This window comes from Ictidomys tridecemlineatus, chromosome 8 (genome assembly GCF_052094955.1).
Source record: "Ictidomys tridecemlineatus isolate mIctTri1 chromosome 8, mIctTri1.hap1, whole genome shotgun sequence".
Classification (NCBI taxonomy): domain Eukaryota; kingdom Metazoa; phylum Chordata; class Mammalia; order Rodentia; family Sciuridae; genus Ictidomys; species Ictidomys tridecemlineatus.
Window position 1 is genome coordinate 23,542,795 of NC_135484.1, and position 22,292 is coordinate 23,565,086.

The 22,292-nt window shown below is 33.5% G+C and overlaps 1 long non-coding RNA gene across 1 annotated transcript in view; it reads left to right on the forward strand.

Annotated features, from left to right (window-relative positions):
• The first annotated feature begins 4,516 nt into the window (after positions 1-4,516).
• Positions 4,517-22,292, forward strand: part of LOC120889331 (uncharacterized) — a 50,842-nt gene continuing 33,066 nt past the window's right edge. The window contains exon 1 of the long non-coding RNA XR_005733245.2: positions 4,517-4,750. This is a non-coding gene — a long non-coding RNA (uncharacterized LOC120889331). The remainder of the gene's footprint in view (positions 4,751-22,292) is intronic.

Here is a 22,292-nt window from a genome sequence, read left to right on the forward strand (position 1 = left end):
CTCCAGATCTCTCCACTGATGTTACAGACTCAGATGCACTCACTGCTTACTCATTATCTCTATTTGCATTTCAAACAGACATCCCGCAAATTTACTCCCCCCTTTCCATTAATAACAACTCCTTTCTTCTAGTTTTAAAGATCAAAAAGCTTGATCTTTAAATACCTTTTATTTTCATCTTTTTCCTAGAAAGCAAATACATTTCTTGAGAAATACTGATGGACCATCAAATATGGCTATAATCCAACTACTTTTCATACTACCATCTCGATCCAAGTTATCATTATATTTTACTTGCATTTACCCCACTACTTTCCAAATTTTTGTCCATAAAACTTAAAATTTTCGTGTAGCAACCTCAGTGGTCTTGATTTATCAGGCTAACTGCACTCTGGAGGTCACTCTATCCTGAAGTACACAATTTAATACTTTTCTAGAAGCTGACAAAACTTTATATGATACAGAGAATGTTAATGCTCTTCTCTCAATATTTACTACCTTCTCTCTTTTGCACTGTGTTCCCGTCTCTCTGGCTTCCCAACCTCTTTGGAACACACCAGGCAAGGGCCAACCTTAGGGTCACTGAATGGCAGCTCCCTACATTGGCACCAAGAACCTCTCTTGTTCAGTTTCCTTTGAGTCACCCTCCCTTCCTTTCCAATCCTCAAGCCAAGGTGCCTCCCTTCTCACAATGTGCCCCTTGCCTGGATCACAACTCCATTGGCATCCTGTGACCCATGAACATCCACCACAATCTCACCACCGTGAGTTCCTTTCTCCATAAAGGAAATATTAAAATCTTTATTCTACATAAAGATTTGGCATAGAGATAAATATGTTAATTGTATGTATGAAAACATTTACTTTCTTTTAAAGTTTTATTTTTTTGTCTTTTGATTTAAAATAAATTAAAACAGTTTTGTGGAGTCCTAAAGTTATTGTAGGTGCTACGTCACATGTTTTCTGCACTTACTGGAAGTCTTTCCTGATCTGAACACTTTGTATGGCTGGGACTCTCTTTGCCTTTTAAACCATTTAAACTCCACCTCCTCCCTTGAGTCTGTTCCTTGCTCTTCATGCTCCAGCACTTTAGCACTTGGATTTGAAGAAATCAGTTGCACCTGCCTGCCATGTGCTTTGCACTTAAAGTCCCTTCTGCCTACACCTCTCTTTGATGGATGTCCAAGAGGTTCACTTGTCTCTCCATTGTCATAGTGTTAATTGCACTTAAAATAACACATCCCTCTGACTAACCTCTCTCTTCTCTCTGTCCCCTATACTCCTCAGCCCCTCCCAACCGTTAGACTTCTCTCAATTTCTATGAGATTAACTTCTTTTACATTCAACACATGAGTGAGATAGGAGCAATAAGTTTTGGTGATCCATGATGACATAGGAAGAACACAACTAACAATAATATGTATCTCAAAAATAGAGGAGAGGACTTTGTACTAATTATAAAGAAAAGATAAAAGCTGAAGGTGATGGATGTATATTAAGTTATTATGTCCCATATGTAAATAAATCAAAGGATCACATTGTACCTTATAAATAGGTACAAATATTATGTGGCAATCAATAAAATTTAAAAAAATAGAAATTAAAGTAAAAAAATAGCATAATATAGCCTTCTTCTTCCTTGCTTTATATTTTTACAGAAGTCATCAAAGAACACCTTTATATTTTACTTTGTTTTTCTATTTCTTGACTTTCCCTCCCCTAAAAAGTGATCGTACACAAACTTTATGATTTCCCCTTGTTAACCAGTACTAAAACAGGAATTGGCCCATGGTAGGCACTTGGGAAATACTTTTGAATAAAAGAAATTAGTAACATTTGAAAGCAAATTATGATAAATGTTGATTATGAATATTTATCCATTCTACTGGATCCATTGCTTGATGGTGTAGAATGCATCTAAATTGAAAGGAAAGATGAGGACTTTCTCATCTCACATGAAATATTTCTGGTTTTGCCTCTTTTGCTGGAAACCATACTACTTACCATCATCTTCTTCCAATAACTGATTTAAGAGTCTCAGATAGAAAGGAGCAAATGTCATAGAGGAACATTTTTCCCTTGATGTCACCCTACTACACCGTCAGTTTTTTGACCATTAGAACCAGGACTGCTAATGATAAGAAGTATTTTGGGTGGCAAGGGATTTAATGGTAGGTCAGCTATTTGTGTGCTATGAGCCCTGCTAAACCTCAGAGTGTTGATATGAAACATGGGCATAATAGTTACTTGAATTTTTGAGGGGTAACCCTACAAATGTGTGGTGTGATCAGTACAATGCCCAGTGAGTATGCTGTTTTGATAAAAGTATACATTGTTTTCTTTCTTTTTGATACCTTTCCTCTCTGTTACTACTCCATTCTCACTGTTAATCTCCATTCCCACTTTTAACTCTGCTTCCCTCTCTCTTCCTTAACTTCCTCTTTCTCTTTTCTGCAGGAAACACCCTCTTCTGACCATGATATCTGGAAAAATCCTGCCCTCATTTCCCTGGTCCTTGCTGACCTCTGCTTCCAATAATCTCTCTCTCTTTTTCAGCCTTTCAGCGATGCTGATGTTCCCAGCTGAAAGATTAGAATAGAGTGTGGTAGAAATGACTTTGGAACTAGCACTAGTATTTTATCTACCTGGATTTCATAGCATTTTACTTGAATTTTGCACTACAGGTGGTAATGTTTAGCAAAAGATGGTCTCTGCTCTTTTGAATATAAAACACACATAAAGAGAGATTTCACTTAGGGCTTTCTATCTTGTTCAAGTATGGTACAATAGCATTCTATGAAAATTATAAGAAAATAATTCACTTTTGAGATAAGACTTATGAGATGCTTCTCTGAGGAAGCAACTTATGTGTAAGAATTGGTATCAAAATGGCTGTAGGAAGAAAACTGTGATGTACATCAGTCCTGTTTGCCAAATTTTGGAAGGTTCTGAGTTTGCTTGTTTTATTTATTGATCAATTGGTCAACATGATTTTGACAAAAGTGGAAAGAATGAATCTGAATTGTAGCAGACACAAACTGAGAATACATTGACCTGCTAAGGAAGTCATTGAAATTATCTGGAGTAACCATAAGAGTGTGAAATAAGATAGGGCAGTGGAATTGAAGAATGGGTTGGTTTTTAAAGACTGTGCAATACTTACACATAATTTCTTATTTTAGTCTACAAGGTGCAGAGACTTGAGGAAAAATCAATTGACCAGCGTCAGAGCCCAGCCACATTGGTTTTCCCTTGTGTCTACTACAGAATTCACGTTGCACTCTCCAATTAATATTTGATGAATAAATAGCCATATCATTTTGAATACATTCTAAATGTTTAAAAAATGAAAAAGGTTTTTACAGCCAGAAATCATATGGACATTTCCTTGTCTAATCAGAACTCTAAACAAAATCTTGAAAACAGTAGATACTTAAGGAGTCCTTAGGCATAATGACAAAAATTCTTCATTAATTTTATTTTTAGCTTTAATATGATAAGCAATTTGAAGCCATGACATTGAAGAGTGTCCTAATATACGAGAGTCCTGAAAATTATCACATCACTTTGAATGCTTTTTTACAATGGGTGCCAATATGACTTTACACATTACTTACCTTCATGATTCCAGAATTGATTGCCCATTATACACAGCAGATTTCTTTGCTTTTTATCTACAGGGATGCTTCACGGGATGGTTTCTTTTTGCTCGAGGACACAGGCAGGAATGCCAGGCTGAGCAGCTCATGGCTGCTGCCTTCATGCTTTGGTGAAAGAAGAGATCGGCTGTCCTGATATTTGGGCATTGTAAGTGCCTTTCATTTTCCTTTCTTTGCCTGGTTTTAATTAGCATTGGTGATTCAGGACTGACTACATTTTTCATCCAAGTTTTTCTTTCAAGTTACTGATCAATAACTCGTTAATGAAGCCAGAAAAAGAGAACGAAGCATTCTTAAATGTCCACTACCACTCCCCAAAGCAGACAAATAAACAGACCTGAAGCTGCCCTGAAGAAATCATTCAGCTAGCTAAATCATGCGGTTGCTACTAGGAAGGGTAATTGATTTATTGGGGAGAGTGCTGACATCCTTAAATATTAAATTCAATGCATGGTATTTAAAATACTTCTTTAAATGGTATTAATATATGTAGTATCATTTTCAATTTAACTTTCATAAGCCATCGTACATTCCTAATGAATTAGTTTTCAAGCTATAGTTCATCCTAAGAACCATCAGTTCAACCTTCTGTAAATAGAGTTCTTTAGGAGAACATTATATTTGAAATATCCGAAGGAGGAGAACAGTGTGTGATGCATATCCTTAGTATTTATGCAGAGACTAGGGAAGGTCATTTGCAATGGTGTGCCAGACATTTCAGAAATAAAGCAAAAACGTAGAGGGCTCAATGCACAGTTCAGGACACTGCCCACTAGGTGGCAGAAGCGCTCCTTCGGCTACTCGGCCTCTCCTGGTGTTGGCTGTAATTAGGTCAGTGTAAGTTAAAGTAGGGCTGAGAGATGAATAAAGTAGATTTTCTCCTCTGGAACACACTGCAGTTTAATTTCACTTCTTTCTACATTGTGTGATGAAGGTGGATTTAACTTTTAAAGGCAAAGAGACAAACCTCTGCCAGGATAAATGAAAAGACTCAGAGAGGGCAACTGACACAAGACATAAAAGAGAGGAAATGCTTTCTGGCTGTTTCCTAATTTTGATATCCGGGTCATCGTCAGAAATAATTTCCAGAGGTAAAGTGCTATGTGTATTATATAAGGGAGTGTGTTGCGGGGGGAGTGCCTTCTGAAGCCTAAAGGGGAGTGCTGGCTGGGTGTCGATGTTAAAAATTTTCCCTCCTGGTGGCATGAAATAAAATAAAGCCATTTTATCCTTGAAGCTGTTTTTTTTTTTTTTCTCCCTAATTTTGCCAGCAGCCAGAAATGTGTTAATCTGAGGGGAAAACTCCACACCCCAACACAGGTTTCCCTTTCCTGCCAAATGAGTCACTTAGAAGGGAAGTGGTCCTGAAGGTGAAAGTTGAAACTGCTCATTCTCGTGAATGTTGGGGGCTCTGAGAAGAACAGGAAAACCTCAAAAATGGGAATGCAGCTAGGAGTGCTGAGCAGCCACAGTCCATCCTGGGCCACAGTCCATCCTGGGCCACAGTGGTGCAGCTTCATTATCAAAAAGCATGGAAAGCCACTATGGTCACTTATGTAAGAAACAGTGGGACAGGAGAGGACAATCACAGGAAAATCTATCCTCAGTTGCTGATCGTGGCCTTTAATATGCAAGGATCAGATTTTTTTTTTAAGAAAGCATGGGGAAATTAGTTATAAGAATACACATACTATAAATAGTAATGTTGCCCGATTCTAAATTCTCTAAAGGTTAAGAGCATCCAGCTAATTTGGATTTTGTTTCTCTAAATTACAGGTCATGTCACAGGTAATGCCAAACTCAGAGAGAGGAGGGGAAGTTGGCAGCAGGATAAAATAAGGCTATGCTGCTATGGTGGTAAATGAGAAAATAGGCTAGATGCACAAACAGGTGGCTCAAATATAAGGAAAATTTTCAAATAACTTGTGGATTTTTTTGAAAAATGCTTAGCACTGGGATGGAGAGTCCCTTCTGACACCTCTTCAGCTTTCTCAGCATTGCCCAGTTGCTAATGTCTCTGTGTTACCCCCAAATTTATTCAAACATATTGAAACTGGAAATCCACCTGGTTAACGACACCTCCTGTTTGTGCAGGCTGTTTTCCATCTGTAGCCACAGATGATGAGATACAGACTTTGTGTGCAATTCAGTGTTCTTGTGTTTGCCTCCGGAATCGTAGACAATCACATCAAAGCTATGTGCAAACATGGACCATGCCTAAATTCTCCTTTCTTGAAATGGTGTTCTCTGTGTCTCTCAATATTCTGAGGAAAAAATACAGAGTTGTAGAGATCAGCGAGTAAGAAGGCCAGGAATAAAAACTCATGAAATAGAGACTCTTGAAATCTTGTTTCAAGGGCACATGAGTGTTCTGTAGTTTCTCATTCCAGTTGTACTAACAGTTCCCTTTGTTGACAGACACTGGTCAGATAGGGCACAACTAGATACGGTACTTTCGATGGAATGAGAAACAGAAAAGACAATCAATGAATTGTAATTTATAAAGACAGAGGACTGATCCCTGATGTATATCTCAGAAACCAGGATACTTTATCCTGGCTTGGAATTTGGAAACAAATGACTGAAAAACATTCTGTCAGTTAATCAAAATTTGTTGAAAGGATGGGGTGTGCCTGAAAAATTACACACTCACATACACGTGCAAACACACACATACAAGGGATGAATCTTAATTGAAATTTTTATTAGAAATCCTCATTTATTTGCCTAAAATTTGTAAACTCCACTCTTGTTTGTTTTAGACTATAACTTCCAAATGAATTTCAAAAAGCAAATATTTTTTGAAATGTGAAATGATTGAATCATTTTGAAGCACAAGCCATAACTTCACCAAGTCTGTTAATCTGATATTTGAAGCAGTAAGGTTGTAGCATAGACAAGAACAGTCTTTTGTAATTTGAGTACCGTTAGGCCTAGCAGACTTGGTGGAATGTCATTCTTACTAAATATTTTATGATCTTTAAGGATTTAGTCATTATTATATCTACTGGTTATTCCATGAAAGGTAGCTAAAATACGAAGGTTGTCTAAAAGAAAAGTTTTTCCCTAAGTATGTAGCTTGTTTTCCTTTAAATGCCTAACATGAGTCCAATTACACTGACCAAGTCAGAGAAGGACTCAGGACCCCCAGCTGGGCTTTGGTCTGCACCCACCATTACTCTCTCATCTGTGTTCCTGTGGATCTTCCCACATGCCCTATGCTATTATCCCACTGCATTTCGTTATTTATTTCCATGTCCATGAGACTGTGAGACTGCGAATGAATTATAACTCTATTTTAAATTTGCCAGCTTGCATTTGATATATGTTGAACTAAGGAATCGATGACTATCTATGACATGAAAAGCACTGATCAAAATCTCTAGTCTCTACCACAAGAGAATTTTTCCTCTTGTATTTTGTTAGGATGATGTAATTTTCGTATTCACCATCACATATTCCATGTTGATTATTTTGCTTTATGCCTAGATATTTTCAGTTTTGTATCTGTTTATACCTCTTTAGTGATGGATGTGTAATCTGAGTGTACAAGTATGAGCACTTCTTGGTCTCCGTGTATGTCTTTGAAGGAAAGCAGTTGATTTTCTCATGCAATAAATAAATCAGTTACTCTTGTTCATAGTGGAAAGTAACCCTACACTCATTTTTGTTTTACTCATGTGAATTCCAAAAATATGTATAAAAAGGATCAATTTTGGTAAGTCATAAATATGATACTTAGTAGGTATTCATTATAGAGAAGTATGTCATTCAGTTTAAAAAAAGGTTTTTATCTCTAATAACTCCTTTTATTCAAGCAATAATTACAAATATTGCAGTGTTGGGGATCAAACCCAGGGCCTTATGTGTTCACACCCCTAAACCATAAACAATAATTGTGAAGGCAATAATTTATGGCCCAAATATAATATTTATTATAACAATACAATTAGATGTGCACATCAATTAATTACAATGGTTACCTTGTATTATTTACTAATAGAAGATGATATGATATTCATGACTGACTTAAATTACAAAGTATTTTCTTCTCTAGAAACAAAATTATTGAATAAAGCTTTGTTAGGCTGTGGAGTATTTTTGTACTCAGAACCACACATATACTTTAGCTATTTACAAATAATTGTGTTATATATACTTTACTTAATTACTAATAATTGTATATAATTTTAGTATTATGTATATGATTCATTGCAGTGAGACTCATTTCAATGACTCTTCTATGCAAAATTTTTACTAATGTACAACACACAAACTAAGGTACACAGAAATTGAAGGTGTAGTTTGATAAGTTAACATAACTGAGCATGACTAGAAATCAGCATTCAGTCAAGAAACCAAATCACCCTTCATGCACCAACATGTTCCTTTCCAATTATTATTTACCAACTTATCAACTTCTAAGTATAGATAACATACATATTGCATCTGGTTTTCAGTTTTATATAATTGTGATCATGTATCATGTACTCTTTGGATTTCATTCATTTTATTTAGAATTTTTGTGTGTCAGTGTGTGAGATTCATTTAGGATCTTGTTTATAAGTACAGTTTGTTAATTTCTAATAGTTTATCATGTTTCATTGAATGACTATCATTACAAGCTTTGTTAACATTCCATTTTGCTAATATTAAAGACTGTTATGAACTTTTTAATGTACAAATTTTCTAAAGCTTACACATGCTCACATGTAGGAAGCTTGTATATGGAAATGCTAGGTAGCATGTACATTTTACAGATTTTGATATACCAAGGAGAAATTTATAATGGCTACATAAATCTAAACTTTTATTCTCCATAGTGATGAATGAATATAAAAATTGACCTATGTCCTTTTCAACATCTCAATCATTTTTTTCATTTTAAACATTCTGGTTTTTATCTTTCTTTCTGTAAATAATGAACAGACCGAAGAACTGTTTGAGACAGTACAGATGGTAGCAGCAGTCCGTTCACTCAAAACATTCCTTGTGCTTTATCAATTGTTGGTCAAAAACATTTCGCTTAATCTTTAGGATATCATAGTGACAACGAAAGCAAGAGCAAGATGTTCTTCATGTAAGAAATCAGAAAAAAATCTGCAAATTAAAAAGGCAGCATTTGACCTTGTCACTGAATAAACAAATATCAAATTTCAAGACCAAATGAACAATTCCCCTGGTATTAAAATAATCACAACTCAAGGAAAAGCAAGTTGTAACATAGACTCCAAAAAAATGTTGATTATGCCTCTACCATTTGTGTTAAATTAGGCCTCAAGAGTGAAGTCACTCTGAGGCATGAGGGACAGTTTCCAAACATGGAACAATTTTTTTTTTTTCCCCAAGAGATTCTGGGAGAGTTAGAATTTAACCTGAAGATTTCATAGCCTGTGGATAGGGTCCAAATACAAATGTGTCTCATTTATAGAAAATTTAATAAAATAATAGTTTCCTTACATAAGTATATATTAAGATTCTTTCTTCAACTTGTTAAAAGGCCACAATTGAAATTCTAACACTACAATTGAATCTATTTCCATCATTTTCTTGTGTGATCGATAAACTTTATTTGATGTATTTCCTATAGATGCTTATAGAGTAAAAATGTAATATTTATAAAGTCATTCTGCATGTGAAAAAGGTCTTCTTCAGATATTTATTGGTGAAGAAGTTACAGTAATCATGAATGAAATAAATCACAAAAGATCACCTCTTTTATAAGCATAAATATTTGATATGATTATGATTATTAAGGATTTTAGAGCAAAATTTTTATGTATATTGGGAGAACTTTTGGCAACTTTTATGGAAATTATTCAAACTACTTCCTCTAAATTGCTTTATTGTATATTGTAGAGATTTGATCAAAATCTAATGTTTAAGTCATTAAGTGCCAAAAGCCTACATTCCATAAATTAATCAATGTTCATTCAAAATTTACTATGTTAAAGTTAGTATGCAAAGCCTTGTTTGTGTGAAGGACACATTTTGCTGAGGAAATTGTGTGAAAAATCTGTGCTTTACCAGAAATTGGCCTTTTATATATTTTTATATATTTGGCCTTTTACATATTTAGTGTCAGTTTATATTGCTCTCATAAGAATTGTAAGTCACTTCACCAGACTCAAAGTATATGAATATGTTAATAAATATTTTTTGTACTCAATTATTTCATATATTTTAAAGACTTAAAATTATAGAAATGATTCATAAAAATACAATGAATGCTTAGAAAACTGTTCTATATAGCTCTAAAGAGGAGGTGTTATTCATTTTTGTCAATAATTTTAGAAAAGTTGCAAATAGCAGGAAGTATTTTATTAGCACTTCAATCAAGAAATGAATGTCAAGTGCTCAATGTAGGACATAGTGACCCTGGTTACTCCTTATAGCTCCATCTAAACCCAACATTTAATATCACTTTAAATATTAATGCCTTCCAAAAATAGATTTATAAAATAAAATAATTTCCAAGTAAAAGGGATGATTAATTTCACATCTTTAAAATAAATGAGGAGAATTTAGATAATTGTCTCATATTTCTGCCCGTGTTTTCTCAAATAACATGAGCAATATTGGAGACATAACTTCTGATTGCTCAGAAATTTAACACTTTAATGGACATTATGTATGACTAGATATACACAGACTGTTTTTAAGAGTAATAAAGTTATTTGCTCTACAAATTCTCATGATACAAATGATTAACAGATATTGTGTGTGAGTCTATAAAAAAGATGTCATGATGGTTTGGATATGAGGTGTCTCCACAAAAAGTTCATGTGTGAGACAATGGAGGATTGTTCATAAGTGAAATGATTTGATTATGAAAGCTGTAATAAGTGGATTAATCCATTTGATGGATTAATAATTTGAAAGGACTCTCGTGTTGGCTGGCACATATAGGAAAGTACTGGATGGTTGGAGGAAGTAGGTTACCAGAGGCATGTCTTTGGGTTTATATTTTGTCTTTATTGATCTCTCTCTCTCTCTCTCTCTCTCTCTCTCTCTCTCTCTCTCTCTCTCTCTCTGTCTGTCTCTCTTTATTTCTCTCTCTCTCCTTCCCAACTGCCATGAGCTGAGCAACTCCTTGCCCTTCTACCATGATGTTCTGCATATAATTTAGGCCCAGAGTGATGGAATCTGCTGGCTCTGGATTGAGACTTCCGAAACAATGACCCCAACTTAATTTTTCCTCTTCTAAGTTGTTTTTGTCAGGTATTTTGGTCACAATGATCAAAAATTGACTAACATAAAAAATGAGAATATAAATTCAAGGGCCTAAAGAAATCAATGTTTTTTGGGGTCTTCTAATTATAGAGTCATGTCATTGGCAAATAGCGATAGTTCAGCTTCTTTTCCTGTTGGTATCTTTAATTTCTTTCTTTTGTGTAATTGCTCTGGCAAGAGTTTCAAGTATGATGTTGAATAAAAGTGGTGATAGAGGGAATCCTTGTCTTATTCCAGTTTTTAGAGAGAATACTTTCAATTCTTCTCCTTTTAGAATGACATTGGCCTTATGTTTATCATAGATCGCTTTTAAAATATTGAGGTATGTTTCTATTCTCCCTAGTTTTTCTAGTAATTTGAACAAGAAGGGGCGCTATATTTTGCCAAGTGCTTTTTCTTCATCTATTGAGATGATCATGTGATTCTTACCTGTAAGTTTGATGATGTGATGAATTACATTTATTGATTTTCATATCTTGAACCAAACTTGTGTCCTGGGATGAACCCAACTTGATCATGGTACACTGGTAAGCAATTTGCCAGAATTTTATTGAGAATTTTTGCATGTATGTTCATCAGGGATATTGATCTGAAGTTTTCTCTCCTTGATATGTTGTTTTCTGACTTTGGTATCAGGGTGATATTGGCCTCATACAATAAGTTTGGAAGGGTTCCCTCCTTTTCTATTTCATGGAATAATTTGAGGAATACTGATGTTATTAATTCTTTGAAGGCCTAATACAACTCTGTTGAGAATCTGTCTGGTCCTGGGCTTTCTTTGATGGTTGGGTTTTGATGTTGTCTTCTCTGTCATTGCTTGAAGTTGATCTGTTTAAATTTTGTTTGTCCTTCTGATTTAATTTGAGTAGGTCATATGTCTCTAGAAATTTTTCCATGTCTTTAAGATTTTTATTTCATTGGAGTAAAAATTTTTAAAATCATTTCTGATTATCATCTGTATTTCTGTAGTGTCTATTGTGATATTTTTCTTTTTCATCATGAATTTTAATCATTGGAGTTTTCTCTTTCTTTGTGTTAGTGTGGCTAAGGTTTATACATTTTATTTATTTTTTCAAAGAGCCAACTTTTTATTTTTTTTTCAATTTCTTGGAATGTTTCGTTTGTTTCAATTCCATTGATTTCATATCTGATTTTAATTATTTCTTGTATTCTACTGATTTTGGTGTTGATTTCTTATTTTTGTAGGGCTTTGAGATGCATTATTAGGTTAACTCTACCAGAAAACTTCTAGAACTCATAAATAAATTTATCAAAGTAGCAGGATATAAAATAAAACCATACGTCAATTGTGCTCATATATGTCAGTGATGAGTATACTAAAAGAAATCAGGAAAACTACACCATTCATAATAGCCTCAAAAATATGTATTTGGGAATCAATAAAACAAAAGAGATGAAAGACCTCTACAATTAAAACTACAGAACACTAAAGAAAGAATTGAAGAAGACCTTCGAAGTTGGAAAGACCCCCATATTCTAGGACAGGCAGATTTAATATTGTCAAAATGGCAATAGTACTAAAAGCACTATACAGTCTTATTGAGAAAATCTTTTCTTGAGCCAATATGATGGAGAGTTAGGCCTACTTTTTCTTCTAGTAGGCGCAGAGTCTCTGGTCTAATGTCAGGGTCTTTGAACCACTTTGTTTTGTGTAGGGCAAGATATAGGGGTTTTATCTACTGCATATGGATTTCTATCATTTGTTGACAAGGCTATCATTTCTCCAAAGTTTGTTTATGGGCCTTTGGTTATTATGAGACAATTCTATTTATGTGGGTATGCCTCTATGACTTCTATTATGTTCTACTGCTCTTCAATTCTATTTTGTGACAATATCATGCTGTGGTTTTTTTTTTTTTTTGAGATGAATATGATACCTTTGTTTTATTTATTTATTTGTATGTGGTGCTGAGGATTGAGCCCAGTGCCTCACATGTACTCTACCACTGAGGTACAACTCCAGCCCAATACCATGCTGTTTTTGTTACTATAGCTCTGTAGTATAATTTAAGGTCTAATATCGTGATACCTCCCACTTCATACTTCTTGATAAAGATTGATTTGGCTATTCTGGGCCTCTAATTTTTCCAAATAAAATTTATGACCACTTTTTCTATTTCTATGAAGAATGTCATTGAAATTTTAATGAAAACTCTTTTAAATCTGTAGAGTACTTTTGATTGTATGGCCATTTTAACATTTTTTTCTGCCTATCCAAGAACATCTTTTCATTTTCTAAAGTCTTCTTCAGTTTCTTTCTTTAGTGTCCTGTAGTTTTCAAATGACTCAATCAATAAATGCACAAAGAGACTAAATAGGTAATTTACAGAAGAAGAAACAGGAATGGTCAAAAAAAGTATACAAGAAAAAAAAAAAGGTCAGAATCTCTAGTAATTAAGGAAATGCAAGTGAAAACTACACTGAAATTCCATCTCACTGCAGTAAGAATGGCAATTATCAAGAATAAAAGCAACAATGAATTTTGGTGAAAATGTGCATAAAAAGGCACACTCATACATTGTTGGAGGAACTGCAAAGTGGTGCAACTACTGTGGAAAGCAGTATGGAAACTCCTTAGAAAACTTGGAATGGAACCATGATTTAACCCAGTTATCCTACCTCTGCTTAAACCCAAAGGACTTAAAATCAGCATACCACAGTGATGTGGCCTCATCAATGTTAATAGCAGCTCAATTTACGATAGGTAAACTATGGAACCAGCCTCAGTGCTCTTCAACAGATGATGAATAAAGAATATGTGGAACACAATGGAATACTCTTCAGCCATAAAAAGCAATAAAATTATAGGATTTTCCAGTAAATGAATGGAACTAGAGACTATCATGCAATGTGAAATAAGCCAGTCACAAAAAACAAAGGCCAAATGTTCTTTCTGATATGCTAAGTAACAATAAGGGGATGTTTGGTCAGGGAAGAATAGAAGTACTTTGGATTAGACAAAGGGGAATGAAGGGAAGGGAGATGGGATGAAAATAGGAAAGATGATAGAGTGAATTGGATATTACTTTTCTATATGCCTATATGATTATACTACCAATGTACTTCTACATCATGTACAACCAGAATAATGAGAAGTTATACTTCACATATGTATAATATGTCAAAATATATTGTACTGTCATGTATTGATAGTAAGAACAAAAAAAAAGAAAGAAAAAATGCTTTCTGAAAGAACCATGTCAAAACTTTGAAAATTATCAACTCTTTCATCCAAACATCAAATGTACATTATATGCTTTTATTATTCATTGCCTTTCATTTATATATTCTTTAACATTTTTAAAACTAAGGGATTTATATCATAAATTACTAATTGAAGGAACCCATTATCCACAATTGAAATTTCAGGGATTTTTTTCCTCCTAATTTAATGAAATATTGTCACTCTAAAAAATGTCTTTTATGCAGGTTTCAGTATTCCCTGAAGACTAGGAAAAGCTTTAGAAGACAAACATCAAATGAAATCTGATCTTCAGGCAATCAGAATCTTGTCTTGCTCTTCATATTGATATAGTCATAAGAATTAGTAAAGAATCAAGACATCATTTTACAACAAAGAATTTTCTTATAAATGCAACTTTATTATATGTTGTTTTATTGGTATAATTTTAGATTATCAATGACATTTTTCTTTCATATCTTTGAGTATTTTCTTTCTTTTTTTGTCATCTTTAGCTCTAAGGCAATTCTCCCTGGTTTTCTTCTTCTCCCTTGTTAATGGTAAATTGCTACATTGGTGATATCTGTCATTGAAAAGAAAATGAATCACTATATCCAAATTATTTTTGTTTTTCCTGATTGGCTAAAAACACAAATTCAAGAGATTAATCCTATTTATTCAGTTAAGTCTTCACTTTCTCATTTGCATTGTTATAAAATGTACTTTTACTTAAGTTTATGCCATGGGGTTATAGAAGCAAAGAGCCATAAGATGATATGACATAGCATCATAAAGAATCAATTGCATTAGAAAAATATGGAAAATAATATAACATTCTGTTATGTTGGTTTTATTTTATATTTACATTGCAACAAATATTGAAATAGCTTGAATAAAAATAAAATTTGCTGTGTACTCACTTGGAGTGGACTACTCTCAACTGAAGCTCTATTATATCTATTAAAATATTCACTTTACTTCAGAGATGGGAATAATTCAAATAAAAATATGAGAGCTGTCAACCTAGATAAAAGCATTTATTAGATAGTAAACTATTGAGAATAAAAGAAATTCAATTATCAGTGTTATCTTTCATGTACAGTTGTATTACATTTGTATTTTATTTAAACCTATCAACTTCTTTTTCAGTTTTTGATAATAATTTAAAATATGCTAATAATACATACTAATTTAAGATTAATTTTTAAAATAATTTAAATAATACTCATAATAAATAATAAAAATAATTTTAAAATATGATGATAATAAATAATAAATGTTTGGCTGAAGACAAGATTAATTCATTTTATGACCTTCATTTTAAAAATATGAAACATAACACATTTTTTTAAATGAAAAAATGCTTATGCAGATAAGAGAAAAATTACACAGTAGATAAAACTCTCCTGGACTGGATTACATAAAAACCTTTAAAACTCTCTTACTGTCTAGAATCTACAAAAATTTTGAGAGATGTCACTATTAGATATCACTGAAATTGGAAGCAAAAGTGGTCCTGACAATTGGATAATTGAAAATCTATCTAAAAAGCAATCCAGTCCCTATATACTTACTCATTTTTTACATACTCCACAACAGATTGGAGGATTTTTCAAGGGTTGGAGAGTGAAGTACCCAATCATCAGGCAGATTTGTATGCCAGGCTATTGTGCTGTTAAAAAGTGACTAAATGGAGTTTATACAATGGATCAGGAGATTCGTAGTTCCCTAATCCAGAGTTCTCAGAATTTTGAAGCTACACTCAAAATTGTGTAGTATTTAATGATAATTAAAATATTATCATTTGTAAATTTTTGAATTCTAACTGCTTCTAGTGCATAGAAATATGATTCCTATTTTTGTGAGCATGGATCCAGAAAGTATCATGCAGTGACTTTTTCTACTTAAAATTTCTCATGTATACTCTGGATATATTTTAATCATAATTTATATCATCTCCCTTCAATCATTATTTTGCTTTGTACATATTATTGTGATCTTAGTTGTATAATAATTTAGAAATTTATAATTTTCTTTTCTTTATAACTAGAAATTTACACAAGTATGATCTATTCTCCTTGTTTTGTAATATATTTTCTTAATTCACTGTGTTTGATATAGTTATATTATCATTCTTTTGGCCCAACTTATCATACTCTATAATTTCTATTTTTCCATACATTTTTATATTAAGTATATCTGCAATAAGCTGTAGATAGTTGAGCATTATTTCTAGCCATTTTGCAAAACTTTTTGTTTTAATTTGGCCATTTAATTTTGATGTAATCATAAACATTTGGGAGTTTAAATCTACCTATCTAGTAAAGCCTATGTTGCCTTCTGTTTTCAAAATTCCATTATGTTCTCATTCCTATTTCTTTCCATGTATTTTCTTTCAACCTATTTTCCATTTTTTTTTCCCTGAAGTTATCTAATTGCTGTTGTGTGCACCCATTTAGTTCTTAATTGGTATTATTAGTGTTACATTGTCTATAATTGCTATTTCACTTTATGCTATAATTGAATTTATTTTTTTCTCCCCAAATTCCAATTTTCATTTTATCCTTGAATATAGTAAGCATTTTTATCCATTCATTTTCCTTTGTAATTGAATTCTTGCCCCCCCCCAAAAAAATAACTAAGGACACCATCAAAGTAAGATTCAGTCTCTACCCTACAATATGTCCTTCCTAGATAGTCAGATACTCTCAAAGAAAACAAGCCCAAAATATGAGGTTTGTTTTTCTGAATAAGTATACCATTTCACAGATCAAGACCAATATTTTGTGTTAAAAAATGCCTTTAAGTAAAATTGCTTTTATATTTTGTATGGCCTTTTTTTTGGTCCTCAGTGAGTAGGTTGATTTGTAAAATTAAGTTCAGTTTGTTAGTGCATATTTAAGTGAGCAGACAAACAAAAATGGTGAGAATAGGGGAACTGTATGATATATGTGAACACACACACACACATCCTTGTTTAAAACAAATAGACATATTAAAATTCTTTTGAAGGAAGCAGAAACTGCAAGAAAGAAATTAAAGGAAATATAACATTTTCCAAAGGCCATTATGTCAGTATAATTAAAGAGCAATCAGGAAATGAGCAAAACACAGATATCATAAATTAAATGTTAGAACAAAATTTAAATCTAATAGAAATTCTGAGAAATGAAGTTGGAAAATTCCCCCAGTAAGTTCATAAAGCACAGACAGAAGACAGAAAAAAAATTAACAAAAGGTGTGGAAAAAAATGTACAGAATTGGGGCTGGGCTGTAGCTCAGTAGCAGAGCACTTGCCTAACATGTTTGAGGCACTGGGTTCCATCCTTAGCACTGTATAAAATAAAGACATTCTGTCGAACTACAGCTATAGAGAATAAATAAATAAATAAATGCATAAATAAATAAATAAAATTAAAACAAACAAACAAACAAAACCTAGAAAATTGATCCAGAAAAAATGTGGAAAAATAGATCAGAAAAATAATGAAAAGGGCAAAATAATTATGATGATGATGATGATGATGATGATGATGGTGATGACGACAATAAGAATTATTTAACTTTTGTTTTAGCTTATAAATGAAGAATGCTATAAAAAGCTTTATTCCTAAACACATACAAAACCAAACAATGAAAAATTCTAGCTAGACTGCAATTAAACAGCTGAATTCATCAGAAAACTGAACTCATAGGACAACTGTAATTAAACTATGACATTTGGAAGTGAGCCCTGAAAGACACCTGAAATTAAAAATAGGCACTGGGCATTTGCTTAACTTAGAAAAATCCTAAATGAATGGCCTATGAGCCAGGAAGTGGATTCAACTAAAAATCATTGATGAATTGTTAAAGGCCAATATAGATTAGGGTGAAAATATAAAACCATTTGGAGAGATAGACATATCAGGATTCACAAACATCTGTGGGTCTTTTTCTTTAGGACATATCCCTGACCCATCCCTCCATATATGTTCACAGGGATGATGAAGGAGAATCCACTGAAAACTTTTGCCATCCTGCTAACTAGAAAGTGGAGTAGCACTCACTTATAAAACTCTACATAGAGCAACCTATTGTATCCTCCCTAATTTTTCAGACAAGGGTCACTAAATTCTGAGACCTGGGGCACAGGTGAAAGTGCATAACCACAAAGATAAACAATGCTGTCCTTATTGGAGATGAGCATAATATGCTAGAAGCATAAGTACATATGAAGGAGATGCCAAAACAGCTGAGAAGATGCCACACTGCAGAGACTCAGATTGTCAGTGCCTTCATAAGTTTGAGACTTAAACAGAACAAACAAAAATACCCCCACACTTTTAAAACCACATTAATAAGTATTAAAGTATCAAATCAAAATAATAATAAAAAATAGCTGGAGAGAACTCCAAGGGACAGATTCTAGGTATCATCACAAGATAACACAAAGCCTCAGAGACACAAAACCAAGATACACACAAGGATGTCACACACAAGGTTGTCAGGATCCCCTGGCCTACACATGTCAAACTTTTAGTAAAAAAATTATAAAGCATAAAAGATAGGACAACTGTATGTATCATATTCATACAATAAGACAAATGTTAAAAATAGCAATAAATAATAGGTTAGGCTGGGCATGGTGGTGCATGCCTGTAACCCCAGTGGCTAGGGCAGCTGAGGCAGGAGGATCTCGAGTTAAAAGGCAGCCTCAGCAAAACCAAGGCACTAAGCAACTCAGTGAGACCTTGTGTCTAAGTAAACTACAAAATAGGGCTGGATATGTGGCTCAGCAGTTGAGTGCCCCTGGCTTCAATCCCTAGTACTCCTGCCAGAAAAATAATAATAGGTTAAAACCTAGTGGAACAATAATAAGAAAAAGACAACATGTGAAACTGAATAACTCATTTCAGCAGAAATATGTTAACTATAAGAAAGAAGCAAATGAACAAATGATAGAATTTGGAGATATAGCAGAGGACATGAGTATATCTGAGGGAACACAAAGTAGGATTAATATAAAATTAACAAAACTTGGTATATAATAATCAATATACTGAAAAACAAAGACAATAAGAAAACCTTGATTGTAGACAGAGGAGAAGATTTGAAAGAGAAATGGTAAGAAATTCAGCAGACATCTTGTAAGAAACAATCAAAGCAAGAGATAATAGAGTAAGTCTTTTAAAGTGCTGAAAGGTTAAAACAAAACAAAAAGCTGTGCAGTCAAAATATTCCTCAAAAGGAAAGAAAAATTAAGCCCTTCTAAAATAAATGGACGTAAGAAACTTTATTATTAGAGGATCTTTTCTATAAGAAATGATACAGGAAGTTCTTCAGGCAGAAAACATATGATATAGGTGAAAAGTTTGCATATGCCCAAAGAAAGGAATTGCATATTATCCATACTATTTGAATATTTCAAAAGGAAACTAATTAAAGTAATAATAGTAACTGTATTCTTTGTTTAAATATAGGTAAAAGTGAAATGTCTGACTTCACTGTCACAAGGGATGGAAGAGAAATCACAAGATTCTGTTATAATGTCCACATCCTATGTTTGAAGTAATACTATCTGAAAAGTGATCTCAGATTATTTAATCATGTATATTTTATAGGTATATTTTATATCGTAGGCAAACTCTAAAGGAAAAAAATATACACAGATGATAAATCAATAAAAGATGACAAAATATAATCATAAACATAATTAAAATAGGAGAAGGCAGGAAAAAAGAAAAAATAAATAAACCAAATGCAGCTAACAGAAGACAGCAAGCTTGATGATTATTTTAATCTAGATATGTTGGTAAGTACCTTAGCTATGAAATCCCAGCCCCCTCAGGAATTGAACTCAGAGGCACTTAATCCCCAAGCAACATCCCCAGCCCTTTTTATATATTTTATTTAAAGACAGAGTCTTGCTAAGTTGCTTAGGGCCTTGCTAAGTTGTTGAGGCTGGCTTTGAACTTGAGATCCTCTGTCCTCAGCCTCCTGAGCAGCTGAGGTTACATGACATAGGATATGTGGATGGGGGATTGAAGGTTGAATGCAATTTGTGTCTTGTATTGGAAACTGTTGACTTTGGAATTAAAAAATAAGCTAAAAGAGGCAAAAGTTTATTCACTGTTGAATGGAAATCACAAAGAAGTTTGGAGGGAACATTCTTATTTTACATCACAGATCTTAAAGAGTTACTTTGATTATTTAGTCTATTTGAATTTATAGCAGTGATAACATTGAATTAACAGTATTAGAAGAACATGAGTTCAGAAATGGTTGAATGAGAAGCTTAGCAATTATCTCTTTCCTACAAATAATTATTAAACTGGAATTTTTTTTTTGAAAAATAATTCCAGGGTTCTGGACGTTGATCAATTGGTATATAATAAAATGAGAAATATTTATTCAAGAAACATCAAGTAAGAGAAGTGAGACTAGGCATTGTTTTAGACTGAAGCCATTGTATACCTCCCTCCTCACCCCAAACTCTAATACAGAAGGTAACCTGCACCTGTAGCTGCCCAGTCTTAGGAGACTGGACCAAAATCATTTCCAGAATTGATGAAAACAACAGTGATTTTATTATTTCTTTATTTGCAATACTGGGGATTGACTCAGGGCCTCACATACTAGTGGTGTACCACTGAGCTACATCCTCAGTCAATAGCAGTGAATTTAATGGAAGATACCCAGAGAATGCCAATATTATTATGTGAGGATAAGATATTTTGAGGCAAAACGCCAAACAGATCATCTACAAATTTCATAGGGATATATTATGGCTTGGAAATGAGTTATTCCCCAAAGCTCATATTAATGTAGGAATATTCAGAGAGAAAACTATTGTATTATGAGAACAGTAACCTTGGTTGAGTCGACTGTTAACTGTAGGAAGGCGGATTTTGGTTGCACGAAGTGGGTCACAGGAGGTGTGCCCTGGAAGAATGCATTTTCCCTGAGGTTTTTCTCTATTTCTGAGCAGCTTTTCTCCTGTGGGCCTGTTCCCTCAAGATGCATTGCTGTGGAGCAATGGAGTTGGCCATCTATGGAGTTTGATTTTTGAAACTATGAGCCCCGAATAAACTTTTCTCCTCTACATTGTTCTTGTTGGGTGTTTTGGTCACAGAGATGTGAAAGATGACTAAACAGGAAACATAGAGAATAGGCCAAACATAGTAGTCTATGACAATCTGTTTTATGTGCCAACTTGCCTGGGTAAGAGTACACAGGCTTACAAAGGTCCTAATTATCTTCTGGTACTTGACTGAGTATGAGGCCTTGTACCCTTAGGATGTAAAAGCTGCTGAAGGTCAGTAAGCTGCCTAAGCCTTGACTAGTCCCCATTCCCACACAGATCCATTAGCAAAGGATAGAACATTTATCAGCTCAAATTTTTGGGTGACTAATAAGTGAAGCTGACCCTAGGTAGGTCCTCAAGGAAAAATGTAAGAAAGCAGTAAAATAAAATTATAAATATTGATGGAGCCAACTGAAGAGGAAACTTCATAAAATTATCCAGGCAAGTAACTAAACAAAGAAACAATTAAATAAATATAAAAATAAATAACAACTAAAAAAAAAAAAGCAAGAAATGTAGCAATTCCCCTGAACAAGTAATCCAAATTTAGTTTTTATATAACATATTAAGCAACCAGATATTTCAAAACCAATAATAGGTACTATGGCTTATCTCTTCCAAAACTTACTTTGAAAGTTGGTCCCCTAAGTAATTGTGTGAAGAGGTTATGGCGACTTTATGGCACATTTGGGGTAATAAGGGATCTGCCTTCATGAATGGAGTAATGAAGTCTGATGTCAATGTATCATCAATTGCAGAACGTCAATTAAGAGATCAACAAAATAATCAAATGGAAAACCTGAAGTTGAAAACTACAAACCTAAAATAATAAAAAAAGTACTAGAAGGGCTCAAAAGTATATGCCAGCTAGCAGAAAAATACTAAAGAGAACTTGCAGATAGCATCCACAGAAATACACAACTTGGGAATAGAGAGGAAAACACAGAAGAATGATCCAAGCCTTAACCTGTGGAACATTACCAAAGAAACCCACACGTGAATAAAGGAACTCACAGAAAGAAAGCAAAGAAAGGAACAGGAAAGTAATGAATAAATGATAACCAAAATCTTCCCTGTTTCATAAAATAACATTTATTTAGACTTCTAAGAGGATGCAAATGGTAACCATATA